Here is a 9,531-nt window from a genome sequence, read left to right as displayed (position 1 = left end):
CAGAGATCAGAGAGTGACATCTAGTGGCCTTTCAAAAATAAAGAAACTGTATCATGATACCTCATCAGCTGTTTCATGAAACCTCATCAACACATCACTAATCCTGGATAATCAATGTTAAGTTTGACTGAACCATCACCAGATCTGTTAAACTGCCAAAAATGTAAATTTATTTTAAAATGAAAAATGTAAATAATTGTACTTTAATCAAAGATAATGTGATATAAGAAAGCTCTGGTGAGAAGTTTGGACAGTGCAGCTGTTGGTGCATTTCAAAAAGAGGTGGTGGGGTTTGGGGGGGTGGGGGGTAGGGAGGTCTTGCAAGTGATGGATTACAAGCTGAGGTCCAACAAGGACAATAATTCAATGACTAGAGTGCCACTCAGCAAAAAATCCTAGCAGGCTGAGTTATACTCTAGAACACTTTAGTGGAGTCGATGTTCTAGTTGAACACAGGACCTGGTGCCAGCGTGGTGAGGCCGGCCCCGCAGACCTGCAATATTTCATCTCCAAAACAAGAGTCACATTTTGTTGCCGGGTTAAGTGAGCACAAGGCTGCACGCGGGAGATACCGGAGCGGCTCGGAATATATATTATACATATATTTATTCTTGTTTTTCTCACCTAAAACCTTCAATTGGATGGAGGTAATAAAAATGTAGTATTGGGTTAAAAAAAAAGAAAGAATTAACTTAGCGAGTGCTAAATCTAGGCTCTATCTATGCTTGGTTTGGTTTCCTCTGGGGACTCCGAATTCCTCCCACAGACACAAATGAATGAATTATTAAATTTAAAATGATGAAATAAAAAAATGACATCAGCGTAATAAAACAGACATTTTAAATTCAAAAAATAATTTAAAAGAAAATTACCATTGATAAAGTGATATAATAAACCCAGATTTTAAAGGGAATAAAATAATAAAATAAATGACGAAAAATCACCTTAAGCAGAAAAACATTCCTGAAATATAACCCACATAAACAATATAAAAAGCTATTTAATTTATGTTGGTTAAAACAAATTAAAAAATTGAATTAGTTATTTTAATTCAATATTTATTTTAAGTCTTTCGGTCAATGTTAATCATGTTTTTCATTAAAAAAATTCACCAACAATGTTTCCACTCCGGGTCAAACTACCTGCTGACACGTCATTCTTCAAGGATAAATGGGAACCGCTGACCTTATATCGTACAAGGACGCTACAACATGTTTTTGTGTCGACCTGAGAGTGTTTTCAATGTCACACGCCGATGTGATACAACACAGAGAATGATATTATTTCACCGCCTTCTCCTGGCACCGCAGCTTAAGCTGAGATAAACCGATTACTAAAAATACATATTTTCGTATGAATGTGTTTAATCAAGGAAATAATATGATTGTAACTTAAAATAATGGCAATATTATTTACAATACAATATGATACATATTGTATATAAAATGATTTCAAGGAATTTAGTTTTTTTCTTGAAAGTAAAATAATTAATGGTCATTCTCATCATCAAGAGATTCACAGTATTTAGGTCATATATAACCATAACCACCTCAGGTATCTATCGTTAATGCTACCCAAGTGTAATTGTTTTATTGAAGAGAAAAACAGAATCTTACCACCACGGACAAGCTCTCGATGTCATTCCCACTACATTTTTAAAGGATGTTTTTAACATAGTTTGGCCCACCATTTTACACATTTTTAACTGCTCTCTTTTAAAAGGTGTTTTCCCCAGTTCTTTTAAACATGCCGTGGTCCAACCACTTTAAAAGAAACCCAGCCTGGACCCATCAGTTTTTACTAATTTTAGACCAATTTCTTAACTCCCGTTTTTAGCCAAAGTCTTAGAAAAGGTGGTGTCCCTTCAAATTTTTTGATTTTATGTCTACATGTTATTTATTAGGTGTTTTAGATCCATTCACAGTACGGAGACTGCACTTTAAAAAGTCACTAATGACTTGTTGCCAGTGATTAAGTTAAGCTAAATAACTGAGACCATGGATGTCAACATTTAGACTTACAATAACAGTAAAACTGAGGAGGAAGGACAGGAATCTGATATCAATGATGATGAGCGTTTGTTAAATATAAAAAATGTTTGGCTGGCAACCAAGAGCGCAACAATTTGGCCCCTTGTGTGATTGAGTTTAACGCCCCTGACATTACAAATCAATGTCATTACATATTTCACGATATAAAACAGAGCATATATATATATAATCACAATGACTTGACCCATTTAATTTTCAGCCACTCTCTGGGATACTTTTGGTAGGCCTGTGTGTAGAACCGGCTCCGTCTTTCGTTCAACACTGAGCAGGTTCTGGAAGTTGTGCTAAGCTTCCGAGATCCCAAGTTTGGGATCCCAAAATCCCTAGAAGATTGGGGTCACAAAGAATCCACCACAAGCGGTAATCAATCTGAGTTTGTCCCATATTAAGCATTGATTCCGAGAGCATGGCGAGCTTATTTAATGTAATATTTAGAGTTTGAAAAAAGGCCCTTTGCACTTCGCTCGTGGCATCAACACTGAGAGAAAGCCTTGATTCATTTGGAAGTCAGGCACGTGGGACGGATGGCATATGCCTCTAGCGATACAGTCCTCACATTACTTCTTGAATTAACCCAGTTACATTCTATATCACACACACACACAACGTACATCTGAGCTTAAGTGCACCTTTTTTGAAAATCTGTCATCAAAATGCTGCTCCTCAGTAAGGAGGTGTCACGATGATGTAAGAGCTGAAATATTTCATAACGTGCCGCATACCGTGTCGTCCGCCGCGTGAGGCGACTATACCAGTCGTTTTGGCGGTTAATGGGTTTTTTTTGACGCCGTGATAAGATTCGCTCTCCTGGAAATGTTTTCTTCTTAATTCATTTTTCTTCTCATAAAGTGTATATTTCTCGACACCCAAACATCATAAAAAAAGGTTTTACAGAAGGAAAAATGATTTTTCTGAGCTCTACTCTTGGAGGTTTTATTGTTGCTCGACTGATTTGAGGCTTTTTCTGAATCGATTCGAGGTGATTTTTTCACTGGTGTTGACATGTAATACTTTTTTTCACAACAAACCAGCAACTTTTTTCTGCAACTTGCTAATAAGAGGACACGACAGTCACTGATCCACTCGAGAGAACTAAGAGTGTGCTCACAATAAAGGTAAAAACAGACGAATATGAATTTAATTTTGCACACTATATACTTTTAAAGTCCTCTACAAAGCTGAAGATATCTTTTTTTAATATACTTATTTTTAGGGAATTAAAATTGAGTTTGTTAAAGTAGAATTAAGCTTGAAAAAAATGAATCAATATTTTTTATTTTAAGAAAATAAATTTGCTAATGAATTCTGACCTGCTCTAGTAGAAGAACTCACATTTCTCCGATTCTTAAATCTCTTCACTGGCTGCCAGTTTCTTTCAAGATCAATTTTAAAATTCTGGTTCTTACTTTCAGATCTATTCAGCTGTTTTTTTCTGAGACTCCTGTGTTGTTCTCTGTGTTATCTTGATCTTTTAAGTATATACAGTATTTTATTGAGTTTTGTTTTGATGTTTAAGCGCTTTGTGACCCTGGTCTGGAAAAGCGCTCTACAAATAAAATGTACTTACTTACTTACTTACCTAATGGCAAAAGCTAATTGTCATCAGCTAGAATTCTTAAAAGTTGCTTGCCTGATGCTTAGATGCTCAATATTAGCTATTTTGTCTTAACTTTAACTAAGACAGTATAATGTTCTTGTCAAGATTACTTTAAAGACAAAAACATTTCAAATGATTTTCTAAAATAAAATCTCAAATGTACAAGATAATAAAACAAGAATTTTAGAAAAAGGTACTTTTATTTTGACCAAAAAAAGGTAGGGATGAATGAATAAGCATGATTTCTGTTTATCCACCGATGGGTCGGGATTTCTTGCATTTTCTGTTAACAGAAGGATCAATAATTAAAATATATTTGGCGAAGGATTAAGGGAAACTGTAAACATTTATAATTCTAAGAAAATATAAATTGTGGATTTTTTGAAAAAGCCCCTGGATGAATACTTATCTCTCAAAAGCAATCATCAGCTACTTCAAACTGACAAATTAAACAACATTTTCCTCAAATTAAAGGTAAATAACCAAAAACATGTTATTTTCCCATGATTCACATGATTTTCCTTAAAAAAAGAAGAACCCCTAATTAGATTCACTTTTCTTTTTATCACCTAAACCAACATCAAAACACATAATTAAGCCTGAAGTATTTCCCACAGACCAGTATCACATGCTGAAGGATACAAAGCAAGGCTTTCAAAGCGACATTTCTGAAATGTTAGTTAAAAGACGTCGCTTAAACTCTGAAGGTTGCTGCTGCTGTTTGGAACATCCGCATATCTTGTGTGGGAATCTTGAGCGCTGTTTAGATCCACAATCTTTGAACTGAGATTCACATCTTTTAAAGGAGAAAAGCTGAAGATTTTCTCATCGCAAAAGCTGGAGCACACATTAAAACTCACGTCGTTGCACGATGAGCTTCATGAAGATCCATTAATGACGTTTTCATGTTATATGTGTTGGTCATGAAATCAGGGTTGTATGGAATGATGGAACGAGATTTACATTTTAATATGCGGTTAAAATGTCCATTTATTTTAATGTATTACAGTTTTGTATGCAAATCCAGTTCTGACAAGAACAGATGGATGGTCTTTACCTCTAAATAGGTGACATCATGACCACCCATGGTCCCCAGCATGGCTTCTGAACAAGTGTCATTTCGGTTCCACGCGACTTTCTAACACTGTCTATGTGTTGATTTAATAGCAATTCAGAAGCGGACTATTGAGACCATCAATGTCCCTGAAAAACCCTGTCCACTGCCCAAATCACAGAATTATGTATGACATAAAAGGGTAAGCTCTCCATTGTTCAGAGTGCAATTCTGATAGACGATCATTTGGGGTTGACAAATGTGCAGCTCTATAATATAGATATACAGCCGTAATACAGTATGTAAAAATGTATGCTAGCAAGACGCAAAGACAGTAAAATACTCCTTATGTTTGTCACAGTGTTTCATTTAATATTGATTTAAAAGATTCTTTAAAAGAAAAGATCGACCACTTAATTAGGTAAGTATCTTTTATGCTAACAAAGGGGTAAACAACGGATCGATCAAACAAGATTTTGGTTGTTTATTTTTCCTCAGTTTTTATATTAAGAGTAAAATAGCATTCACAAAAACGATAAGTGACGACATGACAGTTGACATTACCTCGAATAAAGGTAAGGTATTTCAAAAGTGTGAGGTACTTTTACAATACAAAAATAAATCCTAAAATCTGGCAAATATATGTCTCAAACACACGTGATATAACCGTGAAGCGTTTCCCAGGACTAAGAAGAGTTTTTTCCATTTTGAGTTGGCGCTCCAATTAAAGACAAATACTATTTCAAAAAAAGTTAATGTCTGGTATTTTTTACCTGTCGATGTTTTAAAAACATTAAAGCTTCAAAAAATGATAGGTTAAGCTGTTGGCCAACATGCACCGATGTTTGAATTAAAGGATGGATGGATGGATGGAGGGATGGATGGATAGATGGATGATAGAGAGATGGTCAGATGGATGGATGGATATATGGATGGATAGAGGGATGGTCAGATGGATAGATGGATGGAGGAATGGATGGATAGATTGATGGATAGAGGGATGGTCAGATGGATGGATGGATGGACACAAGGACAGATTGATGAATGGACGGATGGATGGAAAGATGGATGGATGGATAGATGGATGATAGAGGGATGGTCAGATGGATGGATGGATGGGCGCACGGACATATTGATGAAGGGACGGAAGAATGGACTGATGGATGGATGGATAGAGGGATGGTCAGATGGGTGGACCGATTGACAGATGGTAAACGGGTGGATAAATGGACGGGCGGATGGATGAATGGGAGTATGAAAGAATGGACTGATGGATGGATAAACGGATGGATAGATGGATGGATGGATAAATCGACGGTTTGACGGACAAACGGTTTGACGTATAGAGGGACAACCGGATGGATGGATGACCAGATGAACGAACTGATGGATGAATGGGAGGATGGACAGATGGATGGCAAACATTTTCAACCTCAAACGAGGACATGTGTTTTTCATTTCTCTCCTCGCACGATAATCCAACAGACGTTCCCTCGTATTAATAATCGACCTTTCAAACAAAACCAATCTGACAAAATATTGAATCCGAGCATTTGTGATCCTCGGCCGAGGCATTTATTATAAAGTCTTGCTCGAGCACACATCAGAGAGGCAGCCGGGACTCAAACAACTGGCCACTCGACCATCTGTGCCAAATACCCGCCAGTCATTGCATTATAATTGGAAAGTCGACGAGCGCCGACTAAAAGCGGTGTTTCTTATGTAAGACCAGGTGAGTAACATCACTGGCAGTGTGACCGGTAGAACAGCTCACCCCCCCTCTCCATCCCTCCATCCTTCCTTCTCTCCTCCCTCCCTCCACCAACAGCTACTCTCATATTCATGCTCCACAACTGTCTAACCAGATCTCAGGACGTGTTCACTCTGGCGTGGCTCTGTGTATGAATTATAAACCAGCTTACATTTCCTTTGAAAAATTGTCTCCTTTAACATCAACCAGTCTTACCAGCATTAAAAATGTCTCACTTAATTCTCTTTCATTCGCTCTCAAAAACAAAACACACATTTTACTGACTTTCTATTAATCATATTAAGCTTATTTAAAAAAAAAAAAGTCTTCCTAAGAAATCATTTTTTTAAGAACTTTCCAGCCCCCGCTACAAAAGACTCTTTTGGTTTGATTCAAAAGACGGTCGTCCACGCAAGATGGTTGTTTCAGATCGTCTCGTCTAAAAATAGAAGACGTTGGATGGACTGAAGCAGCCTGCATGAGTAATGGCATCAGGAATACAGCGAGGAAATTTAGAGTACACACATGAATTAAGCCACTCAAGCGTCTCTAACATGCAGTCGTGTCAACCTTTGTCTTTGGAGAATTGAGGCAACGCTGTGAATACATCGCGTCTCTTAATCATTCATGCCCGCTTCTATTATTGGTTACGGCGGCAGGTCAGACGAACGGCACATCCTTGTTTAATCCCGGTGTTTAGTGAGGAAAACTTGGGGCGAAATAAAAACTACCACCATCGGATGATATCTGGAAGTGTTTTGTTTCGCTCGTTGTAAAAATAATTGGCGCTACTAGCCTTAAAGAAGTCAATTATTCACGTCAGACTAAAACAGCATTTTTGGCAGCCTGGGCGCTGAGAGAGAAGATAACTAGGCCGGACAAAAGTCTGGATTATTTAGGTGCAGCGTTTAAAAGAAACATGAAACTAAAAAAAGTAAAAAGTTGATGGTCAGGCCAAAAGAGTAAAACACTGAAATGAGAAACTAACGTCAAATAATTATTTTTAAAAGTCGGTCCAGTTTAATACAGCAGAAATATGAACTTAATATTTGGTGAGATACTTTTGCTAGTTTACGACACACTCTTCACGGTTTAGCATCATAGCAATTGATTAAATAATTTAATCTGTAAAAATGATTGTAGATAAGGGCAGGCTAACGGTTATGCTAAGCTAATGCATTGACAATTGCTAAGCTAATATATTTTTGCTAACTTGATGAGTTGTTTCTTTCAGATCTTTTTCTTCATTTATCTTTTATTTAACCATTTTATAAATTCAAACACTTTTTTTTTTGTAGGCTAGTGTTACACAAGAACCAACCATTTGATACCAATTTTCTTTTTTTTTTTTAACTTTAAGGGAAATAAAATATGACCAGCAAAGTAAAGATTTACAAAAAGAAAATTGACATAATCAGTTAAAATTTGTCGGAAGAACAGAAAGAAAAGCAGATCTTTCGATTTTTCAGATCTAGTTGAAAACATCTTTAAACACATTAAGATACGTTTGTAAAACATTGCTTCACAATTTATAGATCAGTCTTTGGGTTTTAAAAACCTGTTCAGGTCATATGGTTATGAATGTATTTTTTAGTGTTTTATTTTTCTTGACTATAAAAAGTAGTTTTTTTTTCACCATATCTAGCATTTAAGAACTGTTTTTCATCTTAGTTTATCCCAAGAAGAAAAATAGTGTAAGGGTTAGGGTATCTCCCTTTAATGAACTAAATGGACCAGCTCAACTGGTCGTCTAGAAGTGGACTCAGCCGCCTCAACCAGATGGATTTTTAGTACTTTAGTTACATTACATTCATTATATTAAATGTAATGATTGACTATTCAATATTGAATTACTGTAGATTTTATGTGCACAGAAACTTCCTCAGCAGGAAAAGCAATACATGAATTCATTACCACATGTGACTCACTGTTAAGTAAATGACAGCGATTAGAGTCTTATTGCTTTTTTATTCCAGCTCCACTTTATATGAAAGCGTCTGTGCAGAGTCATTGTTCGACTAATTCCCTGCTAATTGCACATCATTTATGTGAAGAAAGAATTAAAAGATAAGTTGATTTTTGAGACGCATGTTTGAAAAGAAGAGCGGTTAATCCAGAAAAGTTCATTAGAACGGCATTAACTTATCCGTACATTGTGCTAAAAAGTCATTAGTGCCATTGTTGGCAGTTGGGTCATTTATATGGGTTTGATTGGATGTCAGAAATTTTTCAACGTGTTATCAATTATTCTGTTAATAAACTAGTCTATACGTTTCATCATCAATTTAAGTAGTATCAATGATGTTAAAACAAAGCTTGAAATAATAATATAAATAGTAATAATAATCAAAATATATATATTCAGCTATAATATTTGAAGAATTTAAAGTACTACATTTCCACAGATATTTAATCATGTTTTAAAGTAGCTTTATCAAACAAATAGACTTGATAGCTAATTAGCCTGCTCGCTAATAAACGCTAACATCATGTGTATAATTTAATTTAATTTAAGTTCATTGCTACTTTTAACCTTTAAATGGCCAAATTAACTATCATATTTACTTATGTCAACATTTTTCAGCAGATAAAATATTGAATAAAATATAGATATATGGCTTATTATATAGTTAGTTGAAGAGTATTTTTTTGATATTGAAAACATATGATAACGAAATTTTATTAAAACTGTGGCACTAAGATAAAAACGAAAATACACAAAAGTCAGTGTAAAAAGTAATTTGCCTAAAAAGTGATTTACATATAAAGCGTCAGTCCGTGTGGACAAGCCCGGTCAGCAGGAGGCCGTCGACACTGAGTCTGGTTCTGCTCGAGGATTCTGCCTGTTCAAAGGAATTTTTTCCTTGTCACTGTCATATTCACTTCATTGTTGATTAGCTGGGATCTGTTTTTTCTCCTTTAAAGTCTTACATAAACTGTAGAGTGTCTTGAGATAACAATGTAATAAAATAAAATGGAATTTAATTGAATTGGAGGTAACATGTAAAGTACCAAAAAAACATTCAACTGCAATTAGTAATTTTAAGTTTTTTCATTTTTCAAAACAACATACGATGAC

Source organism: Callionymus lyra, chromosome 10 (assembly GCF_982586985.1).
Source record: "Callionymus lyra chromosome 10, fCalLyr1.hap1.1, whole genome shotgun sequence".
Taxonomy (NCBI): Eukaryota; Metazoa; Chordata; class Actinopteri; order Syngnathiformes; family Callionymidae; genus Callionymus; species Callionymus lyra.
Note: the sequence above shows the minus strand (reverse complement) of the source record.